Below are 20,002 nucleotides of genomic sequence, written 5' to 3' on the forward strand. Positions count from 1 at the left end.
CACCAGGAGAGCACTCTTGGTTACATTTATGCCATTGACATCGACCGAAGCCATATTTCCAACATGTTCATGTAGATTTGCAATTTTTGCTGTAGAACATAAATATCACTGTCGGCTGCAAAAAATGCTATATCGTCTGCATACACATAGACATATATATTCTGACAGGTTGGAATGAACTCATTAGTATATTAAATAAAAGTGGAGATAGAACCGCTCCTTGGGGAACTCCGCAACTCTGTTTGTATTTAGATGAAGAGCACCCATCCTTGACACAATAAAATTTCCGTGATTTTAAAAATTCTCCTACCCACGCCGTCATATATTGTGGAAAATTTAAGACCTGTAGTCTGTTAAGTAAAATGGAATGCTCAACGCAGTCGTATGCTTTAGCAATGTCGAGTGTCACTAGTGCGGCATATTGTCTACGTTTTTCTAGCAAGTTGTATACGGCTCTCTAAGTCTGCATGTGCACACCAGATTGAACAATCGGATCTAAAGCCAATTTGCTGAGGTTTTAATATTGACTTATTTTCCATCCAAATAGTTATTCTGCCATGCAGGACCCTCTTTATGAGTTTGACCATGTTTGAAGTCAATGATATTGGTCTAATATTTTCTATGTTTAAACCTGACCCCTGTTTCTTAGGTATCGGAATTATCTTCGCTAGTTTCCAATCATAAGGGATCCAGGCATAATTTAAAGAATAATTTATAACATTAAGAATTTCACTAGGAGATAACTTGAATAAGATTTGGATCATTTGCACTGTAACTCCATCGGGGCCTGGAGCTGAAAAGGATAACTGCTTAATCACGTGGGATAGTTCGGACATGGTAACTTTATCAAAATCTGTCGTGATTGTACAATTTTGCCAATTATTTGGCTCAGTTGTTGAACTACTTCTTCGCTCTTGTTGTTGGCTCGTGCCATATCGTACTGATTGTTGGTTTCACTCACTGTGAAGCAAATGACGCGCACCAGAGAAGATTCGACAAAGTACGAATTTGTGGTAGCATAATTCGCCAGGGGGTTAGTGACTCGATATATTGTTAAACTGAAAATAACTCCTATCGTTGGAAAGTAAACAAAAGCTTGGAGGACGCTTGAGCTTCGCCTTCAAGAGTAGAACGCGATAGCGTTATTGGGTCTCGTGAGCATTGCCTTCTCAACTGCTAGCCTGGCTTCGTTTCTCAGTGCATGCCTCAACTGTGCCGCAAGGAAACGAACGTCTGTGCGCGTAACACTGATCGTTTCAAAATACCTATAGAAGGTATACTGCAAGTACAGTCGCGCAGTGCCCACTACGCCGTAATTCTTCCTTTTGCGAATCAGCGAAGGGCCCACTACGCGTTCGTGAGGCAACACGCGAACCTACCAAGCTGCTCACTTTGTTGATGCTTTTGCTGATGATGATAATTAAATATGCCTGAGTGCTTTGTAATGGGCGGGCCTTTGAAACAACCACTCGTTGGGCAATTCATATGTTTGACGCCTGGCGTGATTCTATACGCTTCTGCCACGCAATGTTAGATGCGTTAAGGAGACTACATGATCTTATATGGTATTTTTTAAATTCGAAGCATTTCTTAGCGAACTTCTGTGAGTTTGAGCGTATCTATCTATCTATCTATCTATCTATCTATCTATCTATCTATCTATCTATCTATCTATCTATCTATCTATCTATCTATCTATCTATCTATCTATCTATCTATCTATCTATCTATCTATCTATCTATCTATCTATCTATCTATCTATCTATCTATCTATCCGACTACGACTTTGTGCTCTCCTGGCCGTTTCGTTAATCGGATGTATACCAAAATTGGTATGGAATAACATGACCGTATTACGAACGTAAATGACAGGTCATAACATGAAATCATGACATGCATGTCATGAACAGCATGATTTACATTCCACGGCCTTGGGGCTCTTGCGGCCATCCCGTTAATTTCATATATACCAAAACTGGTATGACGTGACAAGAGTTCATGGCGAACATAATGACAGGTCCTAACGTGCAAATCATGACACGCATGTCATGTGCGGCATGATTTACATGACATGGTCTCGGGGCGCTCGCGGCCGTTTAAATGAATGGATATATACGAAAACTGGTATGACGAGACATTTCGACATGACGAACGTATCTGACACGTAGTAACATGAAAATCATGACACGCGTGTCGTGCACGTCATGATTTACATGCTACGCTCATGACGCACTCGCGGCCGTTTCGCTAGGTTGATATACACCAAAATTGGTATTGCGCGATGTGACTGTATGAAGAACATGAATAACAGATGGTAACATGAAAACCATGACATGCATGTCATGTATGTCATGATTTACATGCCACGCTCATGGTGCATTCGTGGCCGTTTCGCGGGCTTGATGTACACCAAAATTGGTATTGCGTGACTCGACTCTATGACGAACGTAGATTAGAGGTGGTAACATGAAAATCATGACACGCGTGTCATGCACGACATAATTTACATGCCACGCTCATGACGCACTCGCGGCCGTTTCGCTAGGTTGATATACACCAAAATTGGTATTGCGCGATGTGACTGTATCAAGAACATGAATAACAGGTGCTAACATGAAAACCATGTCATGCATCTCATGATTTACATTCCACGCTCATGGTGCATTCGCGGACGTTTCACTAGCTTGATATACGCCAAAATTGGTATTGCGCGACGCGCCTGTATGACGAGCGTAAATGAGAGGTGGTAACATGAAAATCGTGACAGGCAAGTCATATGCGACATGATTTACATGCCACGCTCATGATGCGCTCGCGACCGTTTCGCTCGCTTGATATACACTCTTAAAAAAAAGGGTGTCTGTACTGACTACCTTTGGGTGGTAATCGCCTCGCTACACATATGATGACCTTTTGGGGTGTCAAACGACTCCCTTCGTTCTTCAGACCAACGACTCCCTTCTTCACAATTTGGGGTGTCAAACGACTCCCTTCGTTCTTCAGACCAACGACTCCCTTCTTCACAAGCAGAGAGTCTACGTTACTCCCAACGCAGGAGTCTACATGACTACCTTTTATTTCCCGCTAGTACCTCTAGGTAGTCAGGGTGACCCCTTTGCCATGGTAACGCTGACCCCCACTGGAGCGTTCCTTTGACTCCGTTGTCCTTAAGGACAGTGGTGTACATGACTCCCCTGGCAAGAGTCAGTGTGACCACTTCGTGGTACTCAATGAGACACTCTGCAACAAATAATGCGTTTATTTTTCTTCTTGGTCGATATTGATGAAACTTGCTGAGTTTAGGTTTACTTATGTGGCGATTTCAAATATGCAATTATCTGGAAGAAAACGCAGTTTTTACACATAAAAATTTCATGTGTCTTGATGAGCAAGCCTTTCCAAACTTGGAGTTACAAAGTAAATCGACATATCGCTATAGTTAGGGAATAAAAACTGTATGCAATAGTTTTAAAGGAGTTTACTGCGCTGTTCTGGCAAAGGAGTTTACTGCGCTGTTCTGGCATAATGTTCATGAACCCACTAGCCCACATACGAACTCGCGTTTTAAACCCATTAGAGTTAAAAGTTACGTAATATTGAACTCTCGTGAGCGAATCACCAGCTAGACATACACTTACTGGTCAATGTTCCGCATACTATGACTATTGTTAAGTGGGTTTAGGACATGCATTCTGGTTATGTTGCATACAGTTCCCATTTCATATTATTGTGATATGCTTACTTTGTAACTCGTGCAGGCCTAACATGGCACATGAAATGTTTGATATACTTAACACGACATATAATAGTAGAAAAATATTTGCATTTTCAAAGTCAGCGTACAAATACACATAAACTAAACAAGTTTTATAGAGATTGATCAAGAATTTCAAAAGAACTTCAAATCAGAGCGAACACCATTAGGGTTTTTATCTGACAATCGACGAAAGTTGGTGCCGCTACCTCTTGTTACTCAACAAGGCACTTCCACTGGGTTTACTCAAACAGGAACACTGTGGTGGATGCATGACAGCCGCAACAAGTTTTTGTAGCAACTTTACAGTGCTGCATTCCATTCCTCTGGGGGAAATAAAATACTACTCGAAGTTTATATAGATGAGTCTCAGAACAATTTCCGCTCGCGTAAAACAACAAAAAATGTTGATTCTAGAAGAAAGTAAGCCATGCAACACGGAAACAGAAGAGATGCGGACAGCTCAAACGCTAGCGTTTGGTTTGTCTGTGTCTTCTCTTTCACGTCTGCATGCCTTCATCCTATAAACAAACTGAAATCTCTGCGATTCGTAAAATTATTCTTTGAATCGGTTTTAAACACTTCATGCCATTTCATACATGTTCACATTGTAATGACAACCTACTGTTTTATCAGTAAGCACCTAAACTATAGGCACAACATCCTGCGAATAATGCGTAGTCCTTAGCCACGTCACCACAATTGTCAAGCATTTTATATATATATATATATATATCTGTGTGTGTGTGTGTGTGTGTGTTTGACATTTTTGAGCGCGCAAAAGAACAGGGACGAAAAACGACGCGGACACAGCGCTGACTTCCAACATATGCTTTATTTTCTACAGTGGTACATATATATATATAGACAACAAAAAGCAACGCACGCAGGTGCATTGTACAGGAAGGCTTCATGTAAAACCACAAATAAGTATGCATGATAAGCAATCAAACAACCTGATACCGGATCTTTTTCTTCTTTAAGAGATCAAGCGGTCATTCCTGACTACCACTATTGTCTAGTCACCCTGTGGGCCTTGCTTAGAAAGTCTAGTTCTTTTTGGATAGGTCAATTGAAGGTGCACTAATGCACATGTCTCCCAAACTTGCAATCTTCGCCACTTCAATTATCTCGCGTGTTGTTTGTGCCTGGCTCCTTCCTGTCGCAGTGCACTGCGAATACATGTGATCGCACCCACACTTCCTGCAGTGGAAAGCCACATGTCCCACACCTCCAGTTCGCACGTTATTTGCGTGCTCACGCAGCCTGTCATTGGCACACCGTCCCGTCTGCCCTATGTATTTCTTGCCACAGGACAGCAGTAACTCATAAACGATGTTGTTCTCACATTTAACAAAGCTTTCTTTGTGCTTTTCTTGGCACCTGGGTTTTTCAGAACCACTGTAGGAGGCCTTGCACAGATTATAAAGCTTGTTTGGTGCTGAAAGGACGACTCTTACGTTGGCGTTGTTTCCTATCTTTTTGAGCCTATGTGAGACATCGTGAAGGTACGGTATGACGGCGCATTTCTGCTTGACAGGCTCCGTTTCTGGTGAAGCCTGCTCCTCACCCTCGCGAGCATGTTTGACAGTCTTGAGAAGACCCTCTGCCACAGATGTGACGACATACTGAGGAAACCCCGCCTTTTTCAGGCAGTCAGCTTGCGCCTGGAAACTACACGAACACTTGTGAGGACATGAGCGGCGAAGCGCATTCATTAGGGTTAATTTTGCAATACCCCTTTTAACTAGCTTGGAGTGGCCCGAAGAAAACGGCAGAAGCGGCTTATTGGCCCTAGGCTCGTACGACCAGCAGACCTGGTCTCGCTCGAAAAACATTCGTATGTCAAGAAAACGCAAGGCGTTGTTTTGCGGCATTGCATGCGTGACTGCGAGCGGTTGCAGGAAACGCGTGAACAGATCAAGTACGTTTGAAGAATCATTGCCAAATTCGCCTGGACTTGATTCTAGAAAGACAACGTAGTCGTCTACATATCTAAACACCTTCTTTACATTTGTGCCTGTTACTAGAAACTAGAAACAGAGCTAACAGGCACAAATGTAAAGAAGGTGTTTAGATATGTAGACGACTACGTTGTTTTTCTAGAATCAAGTCCAGGCGAATTTGGCAATGATTCTTCAAACGTACTTGATCTGTTCACGCGTTTCCTGCAACCGCTCGCAGTCACGCATGAAATGCCGCAAAACAACGCCTTGCGTTTTCTTGACTTACGAATGTTCTTTCGAGCGAGACCAGGTCTGCTGGTCGTACGAGCCTAGGGCCAATAAGCCGCTTCTGCCGTTTTCTTCGGGCCACTCCAAGCTAGTTAAAAGGGGTATTGCAAAATTAACCCTAATGAATGCGCTTCGCCGCTCATGTCCTCACAAGTGTTCGTGTAGTTTCCAGGCGCAAGCTGACTGCCTGAAAAAGGCAGGGTTTCCTCAGTATGTCGTCACATCTGTGGCGGAGGGTCTTCTCAAGACTGTCAAACATGCTCGCGAGGGTGAGGAGCAGGCTTCACCAGAAACGGAGCCTGTCAAGCAGAAATGCACCGTCATACCATACCTTCACGATGTCTCACATAGGCTGAAAAAGATAGGAACAACGCCAACGTAAGAGTCGTCCTTTCAGCACCAAACAAGCTTTATAATCTGTGCAAGGCCTCCTACAGTGGTTCTGAAAAACCCAGGTGCCAAGAAAAGCACAAAGAAAGCTTTGTTAAATGTGAGAACAACATCGTTTATGAGTTACTGCTGTCCTGTGGCAAGAAATACATAGGGCAGACGGGACGGTGTGCCAATGACAGGCTGCGTGAGCACGCAAATAACGTGCGAACTGGAGGTGTGGGACATGTGGCTTTCCACTGCAGGAAGTGTGGGTGCGATCACATGTATTCGCAGTGCACTGCGACAGGAAGGAGCCAGGCACAAACAACACGCGAGATAATTGAAGCGGCGAAGATTGCAAGTTTGGGAGACATGTGCATTAGTGCACCTTCAATTGACCTATCCAAAAAGAACTAGACTTTCTAAGCAAGGCCCACAGGGTGACTAGACAATAGTGGTAGTCAGGAATGACCGCTTGATCTCTTAAAGAAGAAAAAGATCCGGTATCAGGTTGTTTGATTGCTTATCATGCATACTTATTTGTGGTTTTACATGAAGCCTTCCTGTACAATGCACCTGCGTGCGTTGCTTTTTGTTGTCTATATATATATATGTACCACTGTAGAAAATAAAGCATATGTTGGAAGTCAGCGCTGTGTCCGCGTCGTTTTTCGTCCCTGTTCTTTGCGCGCTCAAAAAGTCAAACATGAATTACCAACTTGCCGATGCCTACGCTCTCTCAATATATATATATATATGTGTGTGTGTGTGTGTGTGTGTGTGTGTGTGTGTGTGTGTGTGTGTGTGTCATTCCATGCCAAGTGTCCCAGACGTGGCGCTCGCACATCACAGATTTTGCTGATAAAATTTGTGCCTTTTTCCTGTGCCACATGGAGTGTTGTGGCAAAACACTTTTGGTCAAAAAAATTTTGACAATCATGGCACCCCCTCGAAATTCGCTTCTATTTATTAAACTGTACCTAATAGAAAAATGTGTATAAAATCTATTTTTGTGTGTTGAGCTACGAAACCGCGCTTGCGCTATCACAGAGGTTCTGTTTAGTTGTCCCATTCATTATTTCCGATTTTTTTTGTGTTTCACTACCAGCTACGTAGCTTCAAAAACTACAAAAATCTTCAATGTTCGTGAACTTTTCTTGAGCTATTTGCAACTCACCCTAACCAATATTAATCATAGCCTGATTTCCAGGAAAGTGTATTTTAGTACAGAAATGTTTAGGGGTAAAATAGACTTCAAATTTTTCCGAAAAAATTGTGATATTTGAGAAAATGTACGATTTGTCACATGTTTGACCGTATTTTTCATACTGATGCGGTCAAAGTAAAAATCCTCGTCATGTGGCGTTTGATAGAAGACTTCATCGTTAAGTAACGAAGAAAGTCTAATCAAATCATTTTTTTTGTTTTAAGGAAGAAAATAATTTTGAATTTGGCCCTCCGATCGCGCAGTGCATTTCATTTTGCTGCCACTTCGCCGCAAAGCACGTGGTCGCCCTTACAGCTGACACTCGTCACAGGCAGCGGCCAGATGCGAGATGTATGTCAGCGGCTCGTGAGTGGTCGAAAGTCTTGTTGCGCTGTCAGGGCGACGAGTAATGAATTTGCGTTACAATGAGCATTTGCTAGGGGGGCCCAATGGGAAATATGGACGCCCGAGAGCAGCATGTGGAGTCGTTGGCACAATGTCCTAGAGGGACGTCTGCACAACTAGCATACACATACTGAAAGAAATAATGCACACTGTACACACTTCTTTCTCAGGGTATACATGTTGTACAGACGGCCTCTAGCACAATGTGCCAACGACGCCATAGGCTGCTCTCGGGCGTCCATACTTCCCATTGGGCCCGCCAAGCAAGCTCACATTGTAACGCGAATTCATTACTCGTCGCCCTGACATCAACGTGACAAGACTTTCGACCACTCACGAGCCACTGACATACATCTCGCATCTGGATGTTGCCTGTGAAGAGTGTCAGCTGCAAGGGCTACCACGTGCTTTGCGGCGAAGTGGCAACAAAATGAAATGCACTGCGCGTTCGGAGGGCCAAATTCAAAAATTATTTTCTTCCTTAAAAGAAAAAAAATGATTTGATAAGACTTTTTTCATTACTTAACGATGAAGTCTTTTATCAAACACCGCATGACGAGGATTTTTACTTTGACCGCATCAGTATGAAAAATATGGTCAAACATGCAACAATCGTACATTTTCTCTAATTTCACAATTTTTTTTCGGAAAGATCTGAAGTCTATTTTACCCCTAAACATTTCTGTACTAAAATACACTTTCCTGGAAATCAGGCTATTATTAATATTGGTTAGGGTGAGTTCCAGATAGCTCAAGAAAAATTCACGAACTTTGAAGATTTTTGTAGTTTTTGAAGCTACGTAGCTGGTAGTGAAACACAAAAATTCGGAAATAATGAATGGGACAACTAAACAGAACCTCTGCGATAGCGCAAGCACAGTTTAGAAGCTCAACAGACAAAAGTAGATTTTATACACATTTTTCTATTAGGTACAGTTTAATAAATAGAAGCGAAATTCGAGGGGGTGCCAGGACCGTCAAAAATTTTTTCGAGCAAGAATGTTTTGCCACAATACTCCATGTGGCACAGGAAAAAGGCACAGATTTTATCAGCAAAAGCTGCGATGTGCGAGCGCACGTCTGGGACACTTGGCATGGAATGACCCTTAAATATAAGAGCTACAGAAAGATCACGAAGGTCCTGATACTGTAGGAAGGCATTTGACACACGACGTACGTTTTAGCACTATGCTAATGCTAAAACGTACGTCGTGTGTCAAGTACCTTATATATATATAAATATATATATTTAGCGGTGGTATGGAGAGTTCTGTACAGAACTGAAATACAGAAACACCGTCCAGAAATACAGCGAGACACATTACTGTCAGAATGAGTGAGATATGAAAAGCAATAGTTTCGCTAACATCATTCATTACTGTCAAATGCGGCAATATACTAGACCTGGCATAAACATTAGCATAGCCAGCAGTCAGTTTTTATGAATAGGAATCAATGGCCAGCCATCAAGCACTTCTTTGCGACATCCATTACATATTTTATGTGGCATACAGCGCAAAACATGCAACATGTGTAGTTCTCATGTAGTACAGGATTCTCATGTAGTCATCTGAGATACAGGACCCCAATAGGTGACACAGCTTGCGTGCATGAGCTTGGCAGTGTCGTGTTCCCAGACCATGTCAGGGTCAGGTGGCATTCTGGCGAAAAGGACAGCAGGTTGCACTGATTCGAGACCACTCACGGCCAGACCTTAAGCGTGGCTATTCCGAATTCTTGGACACGTCTTGACTACCTCGAGACACGAAGTTTCCAAGGATGCTTCCTGGTCAAATGCAGCTGTAGAGCTTCAATGTGCAGTCTTGAAGCAACCTGAAATAGTCAAGTGCACAAAAATAAACACATGATGACAGACAGATCGATCACCTTTTAATCTGACAAGGGCAGCGCTCACACACCAGATTCCATGAAGTGTCATGGCAATGAACAAAACCAGGGATACTCATTAACTTTGCTGTACTTTGAGGGTCTGTTACTCCCTTAGCCAGCTGCAACTGTTTCCGCTGCATGACCTCCGTACAATTAGAAGGATGTTTTTTTAGAGAACGCATATTTCTTATCAAAATTGTATAATAGTCATGCTCAACATGTTTTCGCGCACACACTCTATGTCAAGAAGGAAATAGTTTGCTGCAACTAAAATGGCAATGAAGAGATTAATTAACAAAAACTCATTAATTAACTTTTAATTCCTGACCTGGAGGTAGTTGTTTATATTAGAAAGTTGTATCGCGTGCCAATTTATGGCATACACATTTTTTTAATCGCGAAAGTTACACGTAATTCGTGATATTCATCCTTGAATTTCAAGGACGAAATCGAAACTGATAGCGCCTGACGTGCAGGAAACGTCGCTTCTCTGTTACGTAAGCTCGGAGCTACACGTGAAAAGAAGGTGATGATAGTTTAATGAAGGTGGGCCGAAGCAGAATGTGATCAGGAAAATCTGCAAGCATTCAGAAATACACAAGTAAACAGCTTATTATTTGGGTGCGATATGTGGTACTTATCTGTAAACATAGAAAGAAAGGTTGATATTACTGCCGTTTCGGATGCGCGCATCTCGAAAGAAACAAATGAGCACCAAACGCCACATGCAAAGGTAAGGCGATCCGCTGACGCAAGTTAGATGACTTGCCAGTTTTCACGAAAAGGTACGACCACGACGCGCCTTCATTCAAATTTCGTCACTCCCTTGTCGCGGGCAGCTCCGGTCTGACGTAACAGAAAAACCGCGTTTTCTGTGTGCCGGACACGATCAGTTTTGATTTAGCCCTTAAAATTTCACAATAAATATCTCGAGTTACGTAAAACTTTCATGATTTCTGAAAAATGGGTATACCATAAAGCGGCACGCACTACAAATTTCTAATATAAACAACTGCCCTCAAGTCAATAAAAATTAGTTAACGGGTTTTTGTTAATTAGTCCCGTCAACGCATTTTTTGTTGCGGCAGAATATTTCCGCCTCGAACTAGAGTACTACTGGAGCGTGACTGTCATAGAGTTTTTTTATAAAAGATATGTACTGTCTGAAAAAAAATCACCCTGTATAGCATGGCAGCAGTATTTTAATAATAATAATAATTGTTGGGGTTTGACGTCCCAAAACCACGATAAGATTATGAGAGACGCCGTAGTGGAGGGCTTCGGAAGTTTCGACCGCCTGGAGTTCTTTAACGTGCACCTAAATCTAAGCACACGGGTCTAAACCATTTTCGCCTCCATCGAAAATGCGGCCGCGGCGGCCAGGATTCGATCCCGCAACCTGCGGGTCAGCAGTAGAGCACCATAACCACTAGACTAGCAGTATTTTAACGAAGACCTGTAGGTCGCGGGATCGAGTCCCGGCCTTGGCGGCTGCATTTTCGTTGGAGGCGAAAATGTTTGAGGCCCGTGTACTTAGATTTAGCTGCACGTTAAAGAACCCCAGGTAGTCGAAATTTCCAGTGCCCTCTACTACGGCGTCTCTCAATCATATCGTGGTTTTGGGATGTTAAACGCCAAATGTTATTATTAGTTTAACGAAGAAAACAGCAAAATGTGTATACAGCTACACGAAATATGGCGAATGTACGACAAGACTAGGCTTGCCTTCACTGCCTTCTTTCTGTCGCATCATTGTGAGCGTGCCCTTCTAGTGCCTGGCTTCAGAACAGCTGCACGAAGGTGCAGCTATTCTAAAGGCCTAATGTGCCATTTTTTCTTCAGATCTATATCAACAGGCAAAGGTCTCGTTTTTCCGTTTGTCTGGAAGGACAACCCACCAGCCAGCGTTGACCAGTATAGAGGGTTGGGAGCAAACTCGGGCAAACTGTGCAGCACAAACATCACCTCAAACCTCAAACAATCGAGGTGATGAAACAAAAAGGAACAGTGCTGAAGTGACTTATATACATATTAAAAACAACAGCTGATTATGGCACGAAATTGGGACAATTAAGGTGCATTGTAAAAGAATGTCAAATGAGGTACCCTGCTGTAAAAAGTGCTAAATATTCATTGCAGAGTATGGCGAATAGAATTCAAATAGGATACAGCGAGTGTTTCGAGGTATAATGACGAAGCAATAATTGCTAGATTTATGAGCGAAAAGCACAATGCGATTAAGCGGTGCTACATAGTGGGAGATCACGAATTAATTTCAACTACCTGGAGTTCTTCAACGTGCACAAATCTGAGGGCATGGGAGTTTCTGTATCTCGCCCCCTTCTAAATGCAGCTGCCGGGGTCAGGAATAGAACCCGCGTCCTTGGGCTTCGCAGCGTAACGCTTCCAAGTCCATTTTAAAGGATTTTTGTCCACTGCCCACAACATCACTGTAGACTGTATCTTTGTGTTGAAAATAATAACGAACTGAACCACGGCTGGTATAACAAAGGCATCCAATATCCACGAAACACAGCGTTTGAGCAGTATGTTTACTGCCATTATTACTAGCCGGTGTTGTGTTTACTATTAGGTACTAGCACCACACCACATTAGACAAAGCAAGTATCACAGGAGGATGAGGTTATGCTCGTATGCAGTTTGTGGACAAAAAAAAAAAAAACTACAACTTTGAAGTGAACTCACATTTACCTTTGTTGCATGATAATTTTTAGCATCATAAGATCAAGTCACCACTGTTTCAATTACATGAAACCGTGCTACAAAAGCTATTGCATCAAAGTTTTATAGCAGTTACGCAAGCACGCACGCACGGACGCGCGCGCACGCACGCGCGCACACACACACACACACACACACACACACACACACACACACACACACACACACACACACACACACACACACACACACACACACACACACACACACACACACACACACACACAAACAAACAAGCAAACACGGCTAGAAGTTCGAATATGCAGCGAATAAATACGTATTAAACGTGTTTCAACGTCTGGGTAGCAAAGGAAAGAAACACTAAATTCTAGAGTTTCACGAGCCAAAATCATGATCTGGATATCAGGCATGTTCGGGCCGGGTGCATTAGATTGATTTTGATCAGCTGATCTTACTTACCCTTCAAATATATATCGGTGCAACGTTGCTCTACGTGTCACCACACTCGACTTGCAACCGAGATTTCAACTCGCAATTTCATGTTTTTCTGGCATGTATGGAATAATGAAACACGATATTGGCGCGCACCACTCCGTTTTACCCGCTACTGGATAGTCCAGTGCGGTTTTCGTCGTTGCCAAGCCATTGAAACACGATAGCAAAATCCGTGCAACTGGAACATCAGAAAGACAAGTGGAAAAGCTACGTGTGAAGCGAATAAAAGAGTTGTAGGCAGAACTCACCTGAAATCTATAACGACCGTAGGAGCGTCGTCTACAGGCTTCGTCTGTCGGTGCCACTGGGATCCGTCATGCGCTGCCATCTTGCTCAGGCAAGTTCACGACGAAACGAAGCTTACTGCAGGGACTTCTCCGTCCGGAGGCTGCTTTTCCCAAACACTGAGTGACACTGCTTATTAATACTGCTCATTAATACTGCTTCAGCCAGTCACGGCAAGCGTGAGCCGACGACACGATACTACGCCACGAATGCATAGCACGGAAGGAAAGTCACGCAAAACGATCAGCCAGACACGGCAAGAGCGAGCCGATGATACGATACTACGCCACGAATGCATAGCACGAAGAAAGTCACGCAAAACAATAACTTGCAATCACGCCTGACGACACAGATTATTCTGGCGGACTAAAGAACGACCACAACGAGACGGATCACGAACAATGCCGTCTAACGACGCCAAAATGGCTGTCTCGTATTGATGGCTTCGGCTTTGGATTAAAGTAGCCTCCACGAACGCCTAAATGGTTTCGGTTTTGTTTTGGTGCTATAGAACACACATCCATGCATAGTTAAAGCTCTATTGAATAATATCAGGGTGGAGGAGGCGAAGCGTGCCCTGTGTGTGTCTGTAAGGGCTGTACGGTGGGAGGGGGCGCAGGTGAACGTGCATCCCCTGCTCTAGGGGCTAGGGAGAGTGCGGTGAGGCCGTGTGTGCGTGCCTAGCTGAGCGATTTGGTGGCCCGCGCGGATTATCGTGAAGATATAGTTTAGCTGTGGCGGGCAGAAATGATGACCACGCGAGCTATAATTCTGGTAGTATTGTCGCTCTTTAGGAGACGCGGTAAAGCGCCGCCTTGATAACCGGTCTGCGCGGTTATCATGCCAGCTTTGCGGCACATGTTTTTACGGCCGTCGAGTTAGATGTGTTCCCGATCGCCAGTGCGTTCAACACCATGCACGTCCATTTCACTAATAAATGTATGTTTTCTGCCATACATGCTGTCGTAGGAATCTACAAACCTCGCTTGCAAACGTGCGAAGATTCGCAAATTTGTCAGCGCTGCCATTGTTAAACGTTGTCATAACTCTGAATGTTTCGCTTGGGGGCAAGATTTTTTAAGAACCCTGTTTACTTGTAGACGTTTTCGAAGCGCCGTTTCAGCAATATCGTAACTGAAGCCATAACACAATACGTGCGTAATTCCACATTTTACGAATCCATGTTATATATTCTCAACCAAAATTTTTCGGTATACCACAAGCCAAAGCAGCGAACTGTATCTTGGTCGCAGCCAGTGAAGCTTTTTTTTTAAAAAAAAAAACCCACCCTGTATATGCAGAACCATCACTGACTCCCTTGGAGCAAGGGAGTCATCTATTTCATTCAGGAGCGTCGACCAGAGCATTGTGACTCCCCTTAGAAAAAAAGGTGGTCATCGGCTGCCACAAAGAGAGTCAAGCAGACGTGACTCCCTTTTGACTCTCTTTTTTTTAAGAGTGTATAATTATCCATATTGCTTAACAGGAGCTTAAAAAAATAAAAAAGACAGGTGATCGACGTCGCAACGCTCGAGTTGTATAGAAGCAATATGGCCTGCAATATCACAGCTTACCGCGAATGCGCGTCGACCTCAGTTACGAAAATTTCATAGTGTAGCAATACTGCAATTAAAAATATAATTAATGGTGCAGATTCGCGCACTGTCGGACGATGCGCTCATTACGTAAGCTGACTGTATGAGGAGAGCGAATTGTTGTCATTCCTGTAGGAAATAGAAGTTCCTGTGCTGAAAGTTTTTGCCGGCTCCTAACTGCTTGTTTGTTGCCTATGAGGTTTCATCATTCAGAATTGCTCTTTGTGTATCAAGTCCTATATAGCGAGTGAACAAGAGAGTGCAGCACTATGTTCTCGACAGCTTTCTTTCCGAACAGCCTGGTGATATGGCCCACTTAGTGCAACAAAAGAAAAGAGAAAAAGAGCAACGAGACCAGGTTTGTTCTCTGGCTGCCAGTTTTTCGAGTGCTTGCACAATATACTCCGGCCTCTAGTTCAGGTGGTGCAGTAACACAGAAAGCAAGCAGCGGAATTAAGTAAATTATCCACACGAGAATTTCTTATAAATATTCACGTGGCGGCTTATAAATATTCACGTGTAAGGGACGCTTCCTAGCATTTTAACGACGGAGCTGTTAAAGCCGAGCGTAAGGTGTGATCCGTGGACTCGAAAAACCTCGCCGAGCGATGACGTTGCTGCGAGTCGCCATGGCAACCCACAGTTACTCGTGTCACCGCGGCAGAAGCGCGGGAAACGCATGACTATGCTCGCTTGAGTTTGGATACACGTTTAATACCGATCTATATGTAATCGATAGCCAATCAATACTGATTGAAAGCCAATCAATACGCAATAATTCGCAGAAAATGCCTCGAAACGTGGGCTATGCTCGCTTGAGCTCGGATACAGGTGTAATACCAATTGATAGCCCATCGATAACCAAACACGACTGAACGATAGCCGATTACGACCTCGACGAAACCAGATGAGCATTACTTGGCCAATTTGGACTTCATCGGGCTAATCCATTTCGATCGATAACCAACCAATATCAACCTATATGTAAAACTAATGGAACACGATACCGGCATAGCACAGCCATATACAGTATAGTATAGCAAGGGGTGGGAGTGCGAAGTGAGGTTGAGAAGGAGGAACAAGGGGAGGGGAACGCCACCAGATCCACTATTTCCTCATTCTTGGCACCACCAGTGCGTAGCTGCCCTAATTTGTTTAAATATATATTTATTCATCCTGGTTTTCACAGAAAATGGAATAAGATTACATTAAAGGGGCCCTGCAATACTTTTCGAGCATGCTCAAAAAGCGCTGCCGATCGGTAGTCGAGGCTCCCGAGAACACGCGAGCCAAATATTATAGCGATGCGCACGGCCTGGAATTTACAATAAATTCTCAAAGTCAGCTGAAAATCGCTCCCTCTTCTCTCGACAAATGATGTATTAGTCCGCAAAATATGACGCGATTGTCGGCAGTTCCACCATTGGCTGATGTTATAATCACGATAACACCCTCATTATTACTTTCGTTGTTAATTTTGAGTTCAATAAGTAGATAATATGTATGTTTATATTATGTTATCGCGTTAAAAACACCGAACAAACATTAATATTAGCACTTCCGGTCTCACCGACAGCTCGTCTGCTCGTAGTTGCGTGGTTCCGTTTTCTTCGCCATGCGCAGTGCCGAAAACGTGAATATTTCTGTGCTTTTGACCATCGGCGGTTGCCGTTGAGAGTGGCAGCCGTTCGAGTGTTGCCTCGTCAGCTGAGAACTGCATCGTCGGCACGTTCTCACGACCGACCGAAGCACGGGCGCAGCGTGTCTCCGATAACAATGCCAGCGTCCGGTAATGGCGGCGCTTCGGGGTCGTCTGCCAGTGCCGTCTTACGAGGCGGTGTATCGGAGTATGGGCCGAAACCGATCTCAGCTGTCATTCGTTCCAAACGAGCGCGCAGGTTTGCTTTCATGGTTGGCAGAGCGATGAAAACACTACGGCGTTCGAGGTGCACACCCAACATTACCACACCGACGCGCAGTTTTCAAGCACGCGCGATACACATCGGCTCCGCTCGACGAGAACGACGCAAGCCGACCGGAAGTGGCGGCACAGACCACGTGGTTGCGCCCAGACGTCAGAGAGAAAAAAAATGAAGAAAAAATTTCCGCCGGCGCTCTTGGGCGGAGCCTCGCTCGTCTGCGCTCCCTCCCTCGAGTCGCTGCCTAGCTCTCCGCGCGCTCGCGGCGTTGAGTTGAGGGAGAAAGCTGCGGAACGTGATCTCTATAATTTGGTAACACCACTTAGACCTGACGGATTCGAAAAATTTTTGCGGCATATGACTCGTGAAGAGTCATACGTCAATAATGAGACTATTCCAATATAACTCAGAAAGGTGTTGCAGGGCCCCTTTAATATAATACAAGGTCAGCTTTTTAGATACCACAAGAGAGGGTACCGCATGGGTCGTTCGAGGGAGTGATGGGTATGTGTAGCACGAGCAGATACAGTGATAAGGGGGAAAACAATGAAGACTGTACACTCGAGTTACAGCCGAGTCGACATGGTTTGGTCATACGTATGCGCACTCTGATCAAGTCGGAGAGAATTCCATGTTAATTATAAACCTTCGCCGCTGTTCAGTTGCTGGCTTGACATTGGTGCATGCGTAAATTCCCCCCAGTAAACCGACAAGCTTTTGCTTCTAATAGCAATTTTCTAATAGCAGGAAGTTTACAATGGTTCCTTAAGCCGTTTATACGGCACCTCTTGTATGACGTATGCGCCTTCGAGGGCTGTGTAACCACGCTAAATTTAATCAGCGACCATCAAGTTATTTGTCAATATAGACTTATACCTTTTTAACTTGTTATCGTGATTTTGAAGCTTCAATTTTGTGATTTGTTGTATCATACAAAAAGAAAAAAAGATGAGGGTGGATCGCAGTAGCGATAGGGCAATACTTTGCCCTTAAATCGTAAAATAAAGAGCCGCCAATCACAGGGTGCAAGCTTGGTTGCACCAGAATACAATGATAAAAAAATAATAGAGCAAAAGAAACAAAAGACGGTAAAGTGCGTGCGAAGGATGGAAACAAAAAAGACACCATCAAAATTTGCAAACACGGTAAAAACAATTGGGCTCCAATCCCCACTGTAGATGTGGTTGGCCAGGGAAAGTATGGCGGCCTTCCCAAAGCGCTCTCCCAACACAAAGGAAGCCATTTGCTCGGCCCTTGTGCTGAGCCCTGTGGACACAAACCACCCGGTCCAGGCGAGCCTGAGCACGACGCCGTTGTCCATACTGACGTTGCTCCTGCTGTCGCCGCTAATAGCGTTCACTCTGCTTTTGGAGAGTCGTAACTGTGCGTGGCCTTCCCATAGCGCTTTCACAACCCGAATGAAATCATTTGCTCGGCGGGTTCTTCTTTTACATAGAAAGCTGTTGTGACGTCATTCCCTGCTTCGTATGCTGCAGTTGCTGCTTCCCGGCAAGTGCAGCTTATGAAACCGTAATTTTCAGAGGGAAAGGCATGCCATGAACGCTACGTGATTTGCGTTGTTCAAACACACCTTACCATCCATCTTGTGGTTTTGACACTTCTTCTATGCTTTTCTGCATTGCAACGAATACTCGGATGCGTCTTGAAGCGAAAAGTGCCTATTCACGTTGGAACTACGCATTCAATTCGTGGAATGGTTTTTTGTCGACCGTTCTGTCGATGGAGACGAAGAAATCCCGGGATCTGAATCATACATATATCTTAGCCGTAAAATTCAGAAGAAAAAAATCTGTATGATAACAAAGAGTGCAGTGCTTGGCTACTTGAGGCCGGAAATGGCTGCCTGAGGCAAAAAAACACACCGGCCAAATATTTCCAACGTGACGAGGATTTTGTCTCGTACGAATATCCGGTAACTACTCAGCAAACCGCAATGGAATGCCAGAATATTCGCCCTGCAAGACCTGTAGAAGGTATTCTCCTTTCAGAGGCACTGGTGTTTAAAGGGGTTACTAGTATGAACTGGTGAGCAGTCGAAGTAACAAAATGATCGAATTATAGTCTTTGTCTAGGAAAGGCAGCAGGAAAGAGGTTTATTGAACCTGGATCGTTACAGCTGTAGGTAAAAGAATTATAGAGGCCATAAAATGAATCAAGCAAAAATCATAACGAGGCGGTCAAAAATGCTAGAGTGTAGCACATGTCAGAGGACGTGAGTAGGTAACACAGGCTAGGTGACGATTTGTCCCCACCACGTTGAAGGAGATCCCGCGAATAATTGTCCTTTTTATCTATGGTGCCGCCAAAGAGGAAGCTTCATTAAGGCATGGACAGAAACTGAAGACATGAGGCACGCCAGGCTCCAAACGCCCAGTTGGGTGGGCATCTCTTCGACACTGCTTTGCTACATGAACGCCGCAATTAAAAACTGTTTCTGCAAATATGCAGTTACCATTTAGGATTTCATTTACTTGTAAAAAAAGCAATGAAAGTCATCAAAGTAACAATAAAAAGACATAGTTTCACCGCAAGGGCGAATCAATGAATGCGATAGCAACAAATTGTAGTGTTATACGAAGTGAGGCTGGCAGCAAACGTTTTGTATCCGATCTCGCGTAACTACAGAACGCTGGTGTAAGAGAATACGGCTGCTCCAGGGAGAGATGCTCTCCGCATAGTCACTTCGCATTGAGAGCGTAGCACGTAAGAATATACCAGCCACCCGCTGTGGTGGCTGTCGAGATAGCTCGCGCGCCAGCGATCGCGACCGCGCCCTGAGATTCAAAGTTCAAAGTTGCTGCTCGCGCGACACACTCCCCCCTCGGGTCTTTTCATGGTCGTTAAAGACGGGCGGGGCGTTTCCTTGTCTGCTTCGACGACAGGCCTTCCGAGCGGGGTGATGTTATCGCATGCACCCTCCGAGCGACGGAAATGGGCTGGCTCGTTTGATCTCTGCTTCGGCCGCGTTTGTCGCCCCCGCTCACGCGCTTTTACCCGCGGTAGAACATACGATGCGTGGGGGGATCTTATGGATTTGGTCTTCATGCGGGAGGGACATGACGGCGACGGCAAAAACCCGTCGAGAATGTCGATATAATTGCTATCGCAATAAAAAAGGGAG

Source organism: Rhipicephalus sanguineus, chromosome 1 (assembly GCF_013339695.2).
Source record: "Rhipicephalus sanguineus isolate Rsan-2018 chromosome 1, BIME_Rsan_1.4, whole genome shotgun sequence".
NCBI classification, from domain to species: domain Eukaryota; kingdom Metazoa; phylum Arthropoda; class Arachnida; order Ixodida; family Ixodidae; genus Rhipicephalus; species Rhipicephalus sanguineus.